Here is a 16,765-nt window from a genome sequence, read left to right on the forward strand (position 1 = left end):
TTGTCAATTCAGAATCTAGGCCTTAAGGTGCACTGTGTGTTCCTGTGTACCATCCTGTGCCCCTGCCATTTTCATGAGAAGAAGACGCCCTGTCTATCTCTCTGGTTCTAGGAGGGTAAGGAGTACATGGGGCCAGATTTGTATCTGATCTGTGTCTCAGAGCCACCAACCTGTGGATGTGTGAGAAATACATACTGATTGTAGTATGTGGCACCAGTGTTTGTGGTTGTTTGTTATAAAGCAAGGGCTGACTAATACAGTGTTGTTGAACTCTTTCACATATACTCAATCTAATCAAGGAAACAAAAGTTGATTGGAATTATAAGTTAGAAAGCTGAAATCAAGATGATATTTGATGTGCTTAAATGTGTCCCAAAAATTTCACATATTGGAAACTTAACTCCCAATACAACAGTGTTGGGAGGTGAATCCTAATAAGAGGTGATAGAATCATGAGGGCAGAGATCTCATAAGTGGATTAATGTTGTTATCATGGAAATGAGTTTGTTATTTTCAGGGTAGGTTGTTACAAAAGTGAGCCTGGCCCTTCATGCTCTCTCTCTCTCTCTTGCATGTACTCTCTTGTTCTTCTGCCTTCTGTTATGGGATGACACAGCATGAAGGCCCTCACCAGATGCTGGCACCATGCTCTTGGACTTTCCACCCTCCAGCACCATGAGTCAAATACATTTCTGTTTATTATAAATTACCCAGTCTTAGGTATTATATCATAGCAATGGAAAATGGGCTAAGACACAAGAACACTTTGAAAAATTCAAAAAATACAATTACCAAGGATCTCCAAGGCAAAAGAAGCCCAGGCTTTACCTCTGTAGCTTTGGCTGTGTTTCAGACACTCTTGATTACTAAAACCTAAAGTCAAAGAAGGACAGAATTTCATTGTTCTGAGGTATTACCCTGTCCTGAGGATGCCAATGAAAACTCCCAAACCTCTTGATTTGAGAACACATTTTTCCTCCTTGAAAAATTATTCATGTTCATCATAGAAGATACAAACAAACCAAAAAAGAAAGAAAGAAAAAGACAAAAGAAAAATCACTCACAATCCCATTACCCAATGATAACTTCTATCAAACATTGGTGTGTGTGTGTATATCTATATATATGTGTGTGTGTGTGTGTGTGTTTGTATAATTACATTTTTTCTACAAAAAGGATAACATACTGTATAGAGCATACTGTTCTATAATCTTCTGTTTACATTTACTATGCCATAAAAATCTTGCTTTGCCACTTAACATCTTCCACAGGATAATTTTGAAATGTGGAATTATTGCCTAGTTTTCACTTGCGTGGATGTAACATAAATAACTCTACCTAACTCTTGAGGTGTATAGATTATTTCCAGATTATTAGATTATTGTGTGTTGCTCTTTAGCTATTACAAGCAACATCCTATACGTTAGATCTCTGTGTGCGTCCCTGATTGTTTCCAAGGGTTAAATTCCTACAGGTGGGATGCCTGGGTGGGGACACATATTTATAAAGCATCCCCTATCAGAGTGTCACATCCTCACCTGTCTGATGAGAGGGACTCACTTCCGCATGATTGTCTTCCCCTTTCCCCAGCTTCCTATTGTTTTCAAACACCCCTGGGAAGGAGAGGTCCCTGGAACTAACGTTGTCCAAAGTCCTTAGCTTGACTACATCAGACCTGCCCTTCAGAAAGCAGGGCCCTGAAAGAAGTGGGAACTGGAAAAGGGGAGCAATGAGGGTGTCAAATCTCCCTTCACCCTCGCACACTCCCATACGATGAATCCTCTCCCTGCAGCGTGGTGGGGCAGGTGAGGAAACTGTTCCCAATGGCTGCCTGAGGCCAACTCTGCATCTGGACCCATTTCACAGCCCAGAGCCCTGGAGTTGGGGCTCTCCGTCCCTTACCTGTGATTCCTCCAGGCAGCAGAGACAGCAGGTTGGTCCCCTGTGCGCCTCCTTCCCCCTACTCAGGTGAACCCATGTCTGAGGTTCCGCTGGCCACCTGTGACTCTGCCTGACTCTGGAGCACAACATGTGGAGGGAGGAGCCTGGGACCCGGGTGCACACGGGGAACCTAAGCTCTAAACTGGGCTCAACTATTGACGTGCTGGATTTCCTCGGACATAATTTCACTTCTCCAGGTGTGACGTAGACTGTTCAGCTGTTCATGAAATATGTTTTCTTTTTAGCTCCTGTGCACACAGCAAGACTATGCCCACCAGCCTCCTCTGTACGTATGTGGGACTGTGTGACTGTGTTCCAGCCAATCGCATGTGAGCAGGAGTGACATGTGTTGCTTCCAGCTCGGGCCCTCGAGAACCTCACATTAGGAGCTCCTTCCCTTTCTGCCAGCCCAATACAGATGAGCCAGATGACCTTGACCTCACAAACCAGGTGTTGAAGATTGTAGAGCAGAGCTACAAGTTGGAAGGGGCATGGGTCAAAGGTTGCCCCCTGCAGACAGCCACCTACCCATCGGTAAGACCTATCCTCAACTTTACATGGGAGATAAATCAACTTTTATCATAGCAGACCCTTAAATGTTAGGGTGAAGTTTTTAGAGCTGCTAATATCATCTTTAGTACTCTGATGATATTATAACAGAGGGCTTTATTTCCTCATCTATAAATGGGAGAAAGAAAGAAGGGAGTCAGCACCCACCGAGGATCTTTTCTGTGCAAAACCCCATGCTCCACACATTATACACATTTGCCCTTTAACCCCCTGCAAAATGCTATGATCTTAGGACTACTATTCCAATTTTCTGGAGACTGAGCTGGAATTCAAACGCAGGATTCCTGGACCCTGATCCCATGACAAACACCGCTTTGAGGTTCTGGAGGACCTAACATTGCAGGCTCCTGCTTCCTGCCTAGTGAGCAGAGTGGTACAGAACGTGCCGGCTGGAGTCTGTCAGGCCAGGAACCAGGCCCTCACCAGAGGAGAACTTGGCTTATCTAGGCCTCAGTTTCCTCATCTGTCCAGTGGGGCTGCTGTGATAGCATCCACCACATGGGGTCGTTTGAGGACACTTTTCCTGATTAGGTTCAGGAAAAGCCTTTTAACTTCACCTCCACTGGAGATCTCCAAAGCTCTGCCTTGCTGGGGGAATTAGGAGCCCATCATCATTATTCCTTGTTACCTAGGAAGCCAAACTGCCTGTGATGTTTTATTGGCCTGACATTTTCCTTCAAAGATCTCTATCCACTGCTGTGAGAGTTGCTGGCTTCTACCAATTTGATGAGATGAGCATCTATCATCTCCCAAGGGGAAGTCTGACTCTAAAGGCTCTAAAATAAAAGGGGAAAAGGTTTGATTTCACTGGGGCTGGTCTTGGGGGCTGCTCCTGGGGAGTCTGTATGTAAATTCCCAGCAGAAGCAGTGAGAGGTCTGGGCTCTGCAGCCACATCTGGTGGGTGACAAAAGCTGGATGGGGAGGCTGTTCCTAGGAAAACTAATCCCAGTGCTTGGCCGTGTGTTTCTACGTGACACCACACGAGAAAGCCTAATTTACTGTGGCCCTGATCTCCCCCACCAGCTCTGGTCTCTGTGATCTGCCCCCAGCTTCCTCCCAGGATTTCATGAAACCTCAAATCTGTTTGTGCAACCTCAATTCAAACAAGTCTATTAACTTTCACCCAGTGAAATTCATTCGTTGTTGCTGGCTTTGCTGGCTCACAGCGTTTTCAAGCCACAAAAGAGCTTGGAGGTTTTAGGACCCTAGCTCCTTCAAAGACCACGTGGCTCCTTCACTGCTTCAAGGTTTCTAAAGGGCCCCCTGGCATAGAGACGGAGTCTGATCCCCTTAGCACGGCATTTGATTACTTGCTGATCCAAGGGCGCTCCCAGCCTTGCCTCTGTCCTCGTTCTGCCTCTGTCCTGGCTCTGCCCCTGCCCTGCATGGCTCCTCACCTCTGGCTGTGATAGAAATTGTCTCAGTGTATTAGGAACCTCCTCAGGTCTGGGCGTTTGTACCTGTGTCTTCTCTGTCTGGAATACGCTTCCTTCACCACCTGGTGAAAGTTCCAGCACCCACCAGAGACTAGCTCAGGTGTCACTTCCTTCCTGAAGCTTTCCCTGATCCTACTAGGAGAAAGTAGCTGTTCTGCCTTCCACGCCCTAGACACCTCTGCCAGAACAGTGACGCCTGGCGCTTCGTGAGCTGCTTGTCTTAGTCAGCGTAGACAGCTAGAACACAACCCCACAACAGAACAAAATCCCCTAGCCTGTGTGATTTAAACCACGGAAACTTATTTTCTCACAGTTCTGGAAGCTGGAAGTCCAAGATCAAGGTGCCAGCAGGATCAGTGTAGGTGAGGGCTCTCTGCTTGGGTTGCAGACGCCTGCCTATTTGCTATGTCCTCACAAGGCCTTTCCCTGGTGTCTATATGTGTAGAGAGAGTGAGATCTCACTCTTCTCTCTTCCTATAAGGCCACCAATCCAATAGGATTAGGGCCCTGCCCTTGAGACCTCATTTCACCCTAATTACCTCCTAAAAGACCTATCTCCAAAAACAATCACACTGGGGGTTAGGACTTCAATATATGAATTTTGGGAGGACACAATTCAGCCCACAGAAATAACAGGCCCTTTAAATTGGGGGCTGCTTTTCAGTTTTGTGTTCCTAGGAGAAGCTTCTAACCTAGGACAAGTAGAAGAGCCTAGTACAAGGAAGAATTGAGTAACCAAGTCAGACAGCTGAGCTGAGTAGAGAACAACAGACTGAAGACTTTTGAAGATAGAAACTTCTATGAAAAGGAAGCTTTTCAGTTTCTAGAAACAGAAAGCAAAACACAAATTCCCCAAAACAATAGAGGAGTTTACTGACCAATGGAACCAAAAAATTCCAGATGTGGGCTTCAGGAGTGGTTTGATCAGGGTGTCAGGTTCACTTCTTGATAGTTTTCTCTACTATACCCACCTTTATATATTGATTTTGGCCTCAGGCTGGTTTTATTCATGGTGACAAAGTGGCTGCTTTAGGTTTCAGTTCAAGGTCCTTATCCCAACCATTCAGAAAGATAGAGACATCTACATCACAGAATTCTCAGCAAAAATCCTAGAGTTTGCACTGGTTGAACCAGTTACTGTGGCAAAAGGAACATGATTCTCTGAGTAGCTTAGATAAATCATGTCCCACCTAGTTTTTTGGATGGTCACTCTCAATGAATTCTCAAGGTTGTACATAATGGAGTACTGAAAAACATTAATTTTAATATTCTTTCCCCCCTCCCTTCCTTCCTTTCCTTCCCTTCTTTCCCTTCTTTCTTCCCTCCCCTCACTTCCTTCTCCCCTTCCCTTCCCCTTCCTTCCTTCTCCCCTCCCCCCCTTGCTCATCCCCTCTCCCCTCCCCGCCCTTTGCCTTCCCTTCCCTTCCCTTCCCTCCTCTTCTCTTTCCTGTCTTCCTTTCACAAATTATATACAGTTATTTATTTTTTCTTGAGACAGAGTCTCGCTCTGTCGCCCAGACTGGAGTGCAGTGGCACGATCTCAGCTCACTGCAAGCTCTGCCTGCCAGGTTCAGGCCATTCTCCTGCCTCAGCCTCCCGAGTAGCTGGGACTACAGGGGCCTGCCACCACGCCCGGCTACTTTTTTGTATTTTTAGTACAGACAAGGTTTCACCGTGTTAACCCGGATGGTCTTGATCTGACCTCATGATCTGCCTGCCTCAGCCTCCCAAAGTGCTGGGATTGCAGGGTTGAGCCACTGTGCCCGGCCTGTATATAGTTATTATAAGTCAGACTATGTACTAGGTGTTGAATGCATACATGAGATTAAGACAAGATTGCAATCTCAAGCTGTTGAGAATCCTACTTAAAGGGATTTTGAAAATTATCCAGAAGGCAATGAGGAACCATAATGGGATTGTAAGAAGGTGAATGACTATATTAGTTATCTATTGCCGCATAACAAACAACCTCAAAATTTAATATCTTAAAACAACAAACATTATCTCACAGTCTCTGTGGTGCAGGGATCTGGGCAGAGCTTACCTGGATGCCTGAAGTTCCAGGTCTCTCACATGGCTGCAAGGGAGGCCATGGCCAGGGCTGTCGTCAACTCAGGGCTGACTCTGGGAGCATCTACTTCCCAGTCTACTCAGGTGGCCCCTCCACAGAGCTGTCTTGCAACATGGCACCTGGCTGATCCCATGCTGAGCAATCGAAGAGCTTGAGGAAAAGCACTTGAATGGTAGCCACAGTCTTTTATAATCTAGTATTAGAAGGAAATCCTGTCTTTTCTGGAATGTTCTATTTCACACACAGGAGGCAATATGTCCAGCCTGCACTCAGAGAGGAAATTATACAGAAGTATGCAAGCAGGAGGTGAGGATTGTTGGGACCATCAGAAAGTCTGCTTGAAAATAAAATAAAGCAACGGTTTACCCGCAGCTTGAATGTCAAAGAAAAGGGCAAGGGGTAAGTCTGTGAATAACACACCTCCTCCCTTCCAAACGGCTCTGGGGGATTCAGGGAAGGCTTCCTGGAAGAAGGCACATTTCAACTGAGCCCTGATAGATGAGGAGGAGTCAGGGGAAGGGTTGGGCAGAGAGCATTCCAGGGGGGATGTCAGTTTAGGCCCCCTTGGGGGTGGGTCTCCCTCCTCCACTTATCCACACCCCTTTTTCCATCTCTGTTTCTTCTCCTGGCTCAATCTTGGCCCCCGCCACTGCCATGCTTGGCCTGTGTATGAGTCCATTTTCACAGTACTAATAAAGACACACCTGAGACCAGGCAATTTACAAAACAGGCTTAATAAACTTACAGTTTCACGTGGCTGAGGAGGCCTTACAATCATGATAGAAGATGAAAGGCACATCTCACATGGTGGCAGGCAAGAGAGCTTGGGCCGGGCACGGTGGCTCATGCCTGTAATCCTAGCACTTTGGGAGGACAAGGCGGGTGGATCACTTGGGGAGAGGAGTTCAAAACCACCCTGACCAACATGGTGAAACCCCATCTCTACCGAAAGTACAAAATATTAGCCAGGTATGATGGTGGGCACCTGTAATCCCAGCTACTTGGGAGGCTGAGGGTGGATAATTGCTTGAACCCTGGAGGCAGATGTTGCCCTGAGCTGAGATCACACCACTGTACTCCAGCCTTGATAACAGAGCAAGACTCCGTCAAAAAAAAAAAAAAAAAAGAGCTTGTCAGGGAAACTCCCCTTTTTAAAGCCATCGGATCTCATAAGACTTATTCACTCTCACGAGAACAGCACAGGAAAGACCTGCTGCCATAATTCAATTACCTCCCACCGGGTCCCTCCCACAACATGCAGGAATTCAAGGTGAGAGATTTGGGTGAGGACACAGCCAAACAATATCATCCTGCCATGCCATCTGTCATTCAAATGCCTGTTCCTCTTTGTCCTTCAGGTCTCAGCTTGAAGGTCACTTCTCAGAGAGATTTTCCCTGTCCCCACATTCTAAGGTGGTGTCTGTCTAATCCCCATTGTGAGTCAATCTCCATAGTGTCACCCAGTTTTCCTTTCTTCCCTGCACCTGTCCCTACCTGGAACAGTCTTGCTGATGCGTTGTTTACCTGTATCTTCCTCCTGACTCCATAATGTCTGCTCCTGAGGGCAGGAACCTTGTCTGTTCATTGCTGCACCCCTAGGCCTGCACACAGTAGGGCCTCAGTGAGCCTTGGTGGAATGAATGAGCCTTCCTGCAGATCCCAGCATCTCTCTTTGCGGCCTCTGACAGGAGAGACACTTGGGTGTGCCCTGGATTCAATGCTTGTATTCCCCTGAAATTCTTATGTTGAAACCTCTTCCCCAAGGAGATGGTATTTGGTTGTGGAACATTTGGGAAGTGACTCAAAGGTTGAATCCTCATGGAAGGGATTAGTGTCCTTATAAAAGTGTCTCCCAAGAACTCTCTGGACCCTTCTGCCATGTGAGGACACAGAGAGAAGGGCCACCTCTGAACCAGAAGCAGGTTCTTCCCATAGCCTGGGTCCCAACCCACACTTCTCAGCCCCCCGAATTGTGAGAGGTGCATGTTTGTTGTTTAAGCCCTGGTCTATGGTAGTTCTTTATGGCAGCCCAAACAGGCTATGGCAGGTGGCTACCCTGGGGTGATCGGCGTCCTGAGCAGTTTTAAGCCCCCAGCAGGTTGACCCCACCCCACCCAGACCCTCCCCTTGGCTGCCCATGCTGGCCTTCCCCATGGGGCAGCACGAGGAGCTCAGAGTCCCAGGCTGGACCCAGCCAGGCCACTCCCCTGTGATGCTTTATGGCTCCTCTCCAGACTCCTGATATCAGACACATTTTGAGAATTTGGAGAAGGAGCATTAAAGCCAGTCAAATGGATAATTCATATTTTTTTTTAAAAATGGGCCAAACATGGGTTTGCACAATAGCCTATGACAAACACAGCTTCAGGGGATGATCTGGCAGGAAACGTCCATTTTTCCAAAGGGCACCACTGCCCTGGGAGAAATAATGAGGGCTTTTTTGGGATTCTGATCATTCCCAGGTGCTGACAGGCCAAAACGCTGAGAACCGCTGCAGCTCAGTGCTCACGCGTGCACCCAGCAGAGTCTATTGTTGGGTGTCTCAGCTAAGCATCCAGCTCCCGGGTTGGCCTGTCCTGTCCAGGGTACAACCTTGCAGGTCCTGCCTCCCTCCTGCTGACACGTGCCCCATCTCCACTGAGGTCTCTGTGACAGCTCCTAGGTGATCCCACCTCTTGTCACCCCTGGATGCTCAGCACCTGGTCTGCTGCCAGCTCAGAGCAGAGAGCACAGGCCGTGGAGCCAAACAGGACAGGGTGTGAGACCCCATTCAGGAACAGGTGATGAAGGACCAGCTGCATTGCTGATCGACTCTGTGCAGTGATACTACCAGGGGTATGTGTATGTGTGAAGCAATTGATGGCTGCTGTTTTAGATGCAGGCTTCAGGGCTGGGGACTATATGGCTTCCCAACGTCCCCACTAAAGCAACAGTCCCAAGTCTTTTTGGCACCAGGGACCGGTTTGGGGAAGACAATTTTTCCACGGACTGGGGCGGGGATTTTGGTTTTGGGATGATTCAGGTGCATTACATTTATTGTGCACTTTATTTATTCTATTACTACATTATAATATATAATGAAATAATTATATAACTCACCATAAGGTAGAATCAGTGGGAGTCCTGAGCTTGTTTTCCTACAACTAGATGGTCCTATCTGGGGGTGATGGGAGACAGCGGCAGATCATCAGGCACTAGATTTTCATAAGGAGCACACAACCTAGATCCCTCGCACCTGTAGTTCACAGTAGGGTTTGCGCTTCTATGAGGATCTAATGCCACTGTTGATCTAACAGGAGGTGGAGCTCAGGCAGTAATGTGAACAATGGGGAGCGGCTGTAAATACAGATGGAGCCTCTCTCACTCATGCTTGCCCACCACTCACCTCCTGCTATGTGGCCCAGTTACTAATGTGGCCTGAGGTTTGGGGGCCCCTGCACTAAAGGACATCACAAGAGGCTCATGGCTCTCATTAGTGCCCCTGGTCCTGCCTTCCCAGACCCTGGCGGGCCCAGTGTCTAGTGCTCCTTCTCCAGCATCCTGGCATGCTAGTCTCCTGGAGACCTATTACTAGCTCAGAGCCCGGATCCTGGCCCTACCGTCTCCCTGGTCTGGGGCCACAGGATCCTACACGAGCTCAGTTGCTCTGCCTGTTGGTCCTGCCTGACCTAGGCCCCATCCGTCTCCACTGCCTCCACCTTAGACCAAATCCCATCAAACTCAGTGGAACCCTGCAGTAGCCCCAACATGTTCCCCATTCATTCTCACCCCACTTCCTGTCCCTCCTCCATGGCAGGCAGGGACATCTTAGCAAACTTTGGATTCAAATTAAGCCCTGTTCCTGCTTTAAACTCCTAGTGTTTAAAAACAAAATCTGAACGCCTCAAGATGGAGTGAAAACCACGGTGCTGGCAGGGAGCAGATGACCCACATGGGGAGAACTGAAGGGAGTGGAATGGAGGGACGGTTCTCCAAGGTGTGGCACAGATACAGGAAGCCAGCAGGGGATGGCGAGACCCCTGGGGCAGGCAACAGTGGGAGGCTGTTTTCATCTTAGTACTGAAGGGACCAAAAGAGGAAGCTGTCACCAGACCCCAGAGAGAGCTGCAGCCTCGGGAGAGGAGCCATCTGATGGAGCTGGGGCCATGGGAGAGAAATGCAGCCATTGCTGCTGTGGCTCAGAGGCAGGGAGCCGGGGAATAAGCAATCATCCTCTCTCTACTCCCGGTCCTTGATCTCCTCTGGTGCTTGCAGAACCCACAGAAGCTGGGGCACAGGAAGGCACAGGAGCCCTGTTGATGCCATCCACGTAAGTCAGTCTTCTGGTAGGAGGCTGAGGGTGGGTTTGGAGGGCACTCAGAGGATAGCAGCACATGTAGCCCCAAGGCCCACAGGATCTGTCCCTGCCTGCCCCTCTGACCTTATCTCCTGCCCTCTGCCCTTCTTACTGTTTCCACTACACTGACCTATGCTCAGTAATATGGATTTGGGTGTGTGATCTCACCCAAATCTCATGTTGAATTGTAATCCTCAGTGTTGGAGGTGGGGCCTGGTGGGAAGTGATTGGATCATGAGGGTAGTTTTCATGAATGGTTTAGTAGTACCACCCCTCCTTGGTACTGTATAGTGAGTGAGTTCTCAGGAGATCTGGTTATTTGAAAGTGGGTAGCACCTCCCACTTTGCCCTCTCTTCCTCCGGCTCTGGCCATGGAAGCTGCGCCCACTTCCCCTGTGCCTTCTGCCGTGATTGTAAGTTTCCTGAGGCCTCCCCAGAAGCAGAAGCTTCCATGCTTCCTGTACAGCCTATGGAACTGTGAGCCAATGAAGCCTCGTTTCTTTATAAATTACCCAGCCTCAAGTATTTCTTTATAGCAATGTGAGAACAGGCTAACACACTCAGTTTCTCAAATATGTGGAATCTATTCCTGCCTCAGGGCCTTTGCACTGCCCTTTCCTCTCCCTGGGATGCTCCTCCTCATCCTCTCATGGCATTGAGATCTCAGCACAAATGTCACTTCCTCCTAGGGGCTCTGCAGACACCCATCCAGCTCTGTCCCCACATCCTCCACTAACACTTCTGCCACATTGTGCTCCTTTATTTGCACATAGCATGGATCTCCATCTGACATTTGTGATTTACTTCTTTGTCGAGGTTAGAACAAAGAAGTAAATGTCCCCAGGGCAGGGACCGTGCCTTGATGATTCCCCTCTACACCCTCAGCACCAACAGCACACACCAGCTGCTTTAAGATCGCTTGTAGAGTGACTCTCTGATCACAGGCAGTAGGTCAGGGCTACGAGCCCAGCCTCTGAAGCAACACTGAGTTTGAAAGCCGGTTTGACACTGGGCAAATTTCTCAACTCCTATGGGTCTCAGCTTCCTCCTCTTTGAAATGGGGACAATAACTATGGAATTAAATGAGTAAACGTGGGAAACATTTCCACACCTGGCTCCAGCAGGTGCTAATGAAGCACTTACTATTATTCTTGTTGTTGATTTTGGGGAGCATCAAGCCCCCAGGAAGGGCTCCCTCCTTTATTCCCTGGGGGCTAAGCTGCTGCTTCCCTCCTGAGACTCTAGTCTGTGTCTCCTTCGGCCCCTCAGGCGTGCTCTGACCACCCACCATTCCCACTCAATGCTTTCCCTTCCTCTCCCCTCCTCCACAAATGCCTCCTCAGTTCAACCATCACCTCCTCAGGGAAGCCTCCCAGGATCTCACCTGGGACCAGATCAAACCATGTTATCCATCTCCTCCCTGGCTGCCTGCTGGGGTCATTGATTTCACTGTAATTAACAAGACAGTGTCTGACTCCCCCGCCAGGATCCGTTTGTCTGGTTTCCTGCTGTAGTCCCAGTGCCTGGCTCTTTTTGGCATTCCATCAATATTGCAACCTCCTGGCCTCTGAGTCCTTCCAGGTCCCCACTCCCCAACTCCAGTCAGGTGTTCAGCTCCTTTTGTGGGTCAGGCTTATCTATGACGGAGGTGGAGGGGTTCCTGAGCAGGAGGGCTAGCAGACTTTTGGCTCAGGGTCAAGACGCCTCCTCACAGCTGGTAACACAGCCTGGGCCTGGCCCTGCCTGGTCACTGGCCTGGCTTCCATCCCCTGGTTACCCTGACCTTTTTGTCCAAGCCTCAGTTCTTCCCTCCTTCTCTCCCTCCCTCCTTCCCTCAGTGTTTACTGAGCCCCTCCTCTGGACTGGACACTGGGGCTATAAGTTGCTGCTCTTGACCTCAGGGCCTCCCGGCCTCCTAGAAGGGGGAAGTGGTGTGAGAGGATTGAGAAGGGGACACAGAAGGAAAGCCAGGGAGGCCCTAACCCAGCCTGCTGGGTTTCTGGGAAGTGGTCAGGGAAGGCTTCCCAGGAGAGGTGTCCCCTGAGCTGAGTTTTGAAGGATACAAAAGAGCTGGCCAGGGGAAGTTGAGGGAGAAGCACTCCTGGCAGAGAGCAGTGCATGCCTGTGTGTCCAGTGGTGAGAGAAAGGTGGGTACCTTCTGGGGGCCCCACAGCAGACAGGTGGGGATAGGTGGAGGGAGGTGAAACTAGTGACTCAGTGTGGCAGATTGCAACGCGGCCACAAATTCCCCCCACCTCTGAAGCTGTGCCCTTTGCTCTAGGATGTTGCTGTTTCTCCACACCTTGAACCTGGACTTGGCCTGGTGACTTTGCTTTTGCAAAACAGGACATCAATAAGCACAAACAACAGGTTGAAAAGCCCTAGCCCTTTCCAGTACCCGGGAAGCCTGCAGCCACCACCATGTGGATAAGTCTGAGCTGGTGTCTTGGAGGATGAGAGATCCTGTGGGGTGAGGCCCCAGCCATCAAGTCCTCCCGCTGTCCCAGCTGAGACCCAGACAGGTGAATGAGGCCACCTGAGACCATCCAACCCCAGGGGAGCCTGTTGAGACGGGAAGAATTGCCCAACCAATCCATGGAATCATGAGACGTAATAAACGTTTGCTGGTTGAAGCCACTGTATTTTGGGATGGTCTGTTATGCAGCAGAAGCTAACTGATACATGGGAGGATGAAGTCGATCAGTGGGGGGCCTTTTGTGCCTGGCTGGGAAGTCTGAAGTTTATCACTGTGACTATGAGACTAGACTCTGGGACACAGGATCAAATCCTGGCTCTGCCACTTATTCACTGCAGGACCTTGGGAAGTTCACTTTACCTTTCTGTATCTCTAGTTTTTCATAAGCTACAGAGGAACAAAAACACCTTGAAGGACACTAAGAGTAGTGCATGTGTAAACAAACACGAAGTGCTGCGAATATTACCTGGCACGTGGTAACAGCCCAGGAAATGCTGCCTTTTTATCATCAAATTCATATTGTGACTTCCCCCCTGGCGCTCAGTCTGCATCGGCTGACTCAGCACGCTGCTCTTGACTGACACGACACCTGACCTGGGCTTTTGTCTGTGCCCATAGAGTGTCCAACCACCCCAGTGTGCCCAGGACCGTCCTGGTTTTAGCACTCATAGTCCCCTGCCCCAGGAAGTCCCCCAGTAGTCCCAGGTACTTGGTCACTCTACCTGCCAGGCAACCCCTAGGTCTAAAGAAATTTCCAGTCCCATTCCACCCAACTGCTCTAAGATGGCAGAGTCTCTGCTCTCTCACACAGCTGAGACCCTCTTGGTTTTAAAATAAGAAACACGTGCAACATGCACAGGGCTCTGAGGAAACATCATTCCGCATGCACATGAGGCAGTGGCCATATTGTTAGGTTGTTCTCAAAACACCTGGGGGCCTTTGGGTAATGACTGTGTCTAAATGGGGCATTGGAGAAATTGTCAATGACACCAGTGTTTCTACGACAGGCTGTTTGGCTTATGAGAAGTTAGTAAAGCATTGAGCCAACTCCTGCAATGAGCACCTCCTGGTCTGTTCTCAGACAGAGGCATCGAGACCCTTTGTTTTTGCCTTCCCCACCCCAGCTTCAGAGCTTGGGGCTTCCAAGGCCTGGGAGCTGGTCCCTCGTGGGGACTTGAGAAAGGGGAAGGTGGGGGATGCCAGTGCCCCTGGGAGGAGCGAGGTGAGTGATGTGAGAATCAGGGGATGTGATGATCTCATTTTACCAGGTCTTTGTAAAGGATTTCATCATGTCTTTATAAAGGATTCCCCACTTCTCCCTTGTATCTGTGTTTAACGGGGGTCAGAGACACACCTGTTCTAACAACCCAAAGAAAGTCTCACCCCTTGAGGATTCAGGGGAGAACACAGAAGAGGCTGCAGAGCCCGCTCTGCTCTGAACTAAAAGGTAAAAGGGCCTGGGAGGCTTAGAATGGACGCGGTTCCCTTTCCCAGGGCAGGAGGCCCACCGGGTCACCTGGCTGGCCCCTGTGACCTCCTAGAAGATGAGCCTGGAATGACCCGTGTGTGCAGATGTCCTGAGGAGGCACACAGGCCAGTGGCTGGGATGATAATAGCAGACTGGGAGCCCTAACAGCCAGACCCCTTCATTAGATGCCAGCCACGAGGGTGTGCCGCACAGAGCAGGCCACACTGGCAGTCTTCCCCTTCATCAGGGAATCTTTGCCCGGTGCCCTGGGGGAGGGACAACACTGCTGTCTAGGGGGCATCTTGCTGCCCGCAGCCCACCACCTGCACCAGGGCCAAGGGGGCACCATCTCTGCCTGTATGTGACCCAGCCACAGCACCAGGGCTGGGCAGTACCGGGGGCAGGGGGGTGAAGAGGACAGGCAGGCCACAGGGCAGCCTGACTGGGTGTGAATCCTGGTCATTTCCTGACCAGCTGTGTGGCCTCGGGGAAGTAACTCCATTTCCTGTTCTACAGTTTCCTCATCTGTGAAATGGGAACAATCACAGTCCCGCCCGTCAGAGGATGCTGTGAGGATAAAATGCATAGACACCAGTAAGGAGCCATGAGCAGATGTGTCCCCCTTAGCCCTTCAGATAAGACGCTGGGAAGGAAAACGATCTGACAAACTCATTCTTGCTGACAGACAGTGCAATAATAAACTTCATCTGTTGGTGTAAAGAGCTGGAAAGCCTTGCGTCCATTTTTGCCCTGTGGCACTATCCTCCCTCTGGCCATAATCATTACATTACTTTCACATGCAAATATCCTCAGGATCTCCCAAATCTCACCCAATGACAGCATAAGCCAGAATGTCCTGGATCTCACGATCAAATCAGGTCCTTAGGTGGCTGAGGCTCCCTGAGCATGACTCTCTCAATCAAGAGATCCAGAAACTAAAATGACAAGAGAATGGTCCATATCATCTTGGAACCCTGGTGGGCAAATATTGCCAGGTTCTGCCACTGCAGAAGCAGGGATGCCCTTGACTGGGGCCCAGGTCTGCCTTCTGGGAGTACATTGTTCTCCATGGTCTTGGCCCCCTCCTTGGGCTCTTGGCTGTACTTCTTCTCCCTCCCCTCTATAAATGTAATAAAATTTCTTACAAGGAATTAGCTCAGGCCAGGCGTGGTGGCTCATTCCTGCAATCCCAGTACTTTGAGAGGTAGAGGCAGATGGATCTCTTGAGGTCAGGAGTTCAAGACCAGCCTGGCCAACATGGTGAAACCCTATCTCTACTAAAAATACAAAAATTAGCTGGGCGTGGTGGTGCACACCTGTAATCCCAGCTGAGGCTGAGGCAGGAGAATCACTTGAACCCGGGAGGCAGAAGTTGCAGTGAGCTGAGATCATGCCACTGTACTCAGCCTGGGTGACAGGGCAAGCCTCCATCTCAAAAAAAAAAAAAAAAGGAATTAGCTCAGATGATGATGATGATGAAGGCTGCGAAGTCCCCAAATTTGTTATCTACAAACTGGAGACCCAAGAAAGTTGATGGCATAGCGTAAAGGCCTGAGAGCTAGAGAGGCAACAGTGTAGACTCCAGTCCAAGTCTGAAGGCCTGAGAACTAGAAATGATGAGGGCAAGAGATTGATGTCCCATCTCGGGCAGTCAGGCAGAGAGTGAATTCAACCTTCCTCTGCCTTTTTATTCTGCTCAGGCCCTAAAGGGGTTAGATAATGCCCACTGACATCAAGGAGGGCCATCTGCCTTCCTCAGTTCACCAATTCAAATAGCAATCTCTCCCAGAAACGCCCTCACAGACACACCCAAATATAATGTTTAAGCAGATATCTGGGTATCCCCTGGCCAGTCAAGCTGACACATAAAATTAACTATCACAGACACTTTGACTATTCTTTCTGGAAATCATTTTGCCAAGGTCTGCGGGTTCATTCCATATACTTTCCATCTTCCAAAGTACTGTCTGTTACTCTGCAACTACACACCATGAGTCTTTATTTTTCACACCTGCTGTAGGAGCTTCCTCTCTGCCTTTCCCACCTCCTCTAACAGTTTTCTTGCCATTTTTTTCTAGACGTTGCTCGCAAATTTCTTGCCATGTTTCTGTCTGTGCACAGTGCCAATTTTACTTCATTCTATTGATCAACCAAGTCGCAAGGTCAGCCTGTGTTTCAGGTGAGTGGCGGCTGCCTCTTGAGGAGAAGAGCCGCCAATGGCTGTGGTCAGATCTGCCCTTTTCACACCCTAGGAATCCATGGTCAACACTGCTCAGTGCATTTTAAACAAATTTGATGCATCAAATGCTGACTGCCATCAATGTGTCTTGCAGTTCCTGAAACCACTGGAGGGTGTTTGTTTGTTTGTTTCGTTTGTTTTGTTTTTGTCATTTTTTAAATTTATTTAATTAATTTAATTAATTAATTAATTTATTTATTTTTTGAGACAGAGTCTTGCTCCATCGC

The 16,765-nt window shown here is 49.2% G+C and overlaps 1 long non-coding RNA gene across 1 annotated transcript; it reads left to right on the plus strand.

Annotated features, from left to right (window-relative positions):
* Nucleotides 1-9,208: 9,208 nt before the first annotated feature.
* LOC108583604 lies at nt 9,209-12,988 on the plus strand. Its single transcript, XR_001898417.3, has 2 exons — nt 9,209-10,328; nt 12,637-12,988. It is a non-coding gene; the product is annotated as an uncharacterized LOC108583604 (long non-coding RNA).
* The last annotated feature ends 3,777 nt before the right edge of the window (nt 12,989-16,765 follow it).

Source organism: Papio anubis, chromosome 1, assembly GCF_008728515.1.
Source record: "Papio anubis isolate 15944 chromosome 1, Panubis1.0, whole genome shotgun sequence".
Lineage (NCBI taxonomy): Eukaryota > Metazoa > Chordata > Mammalia > Primates > Cercopithecidae > Papio > Papio anubis.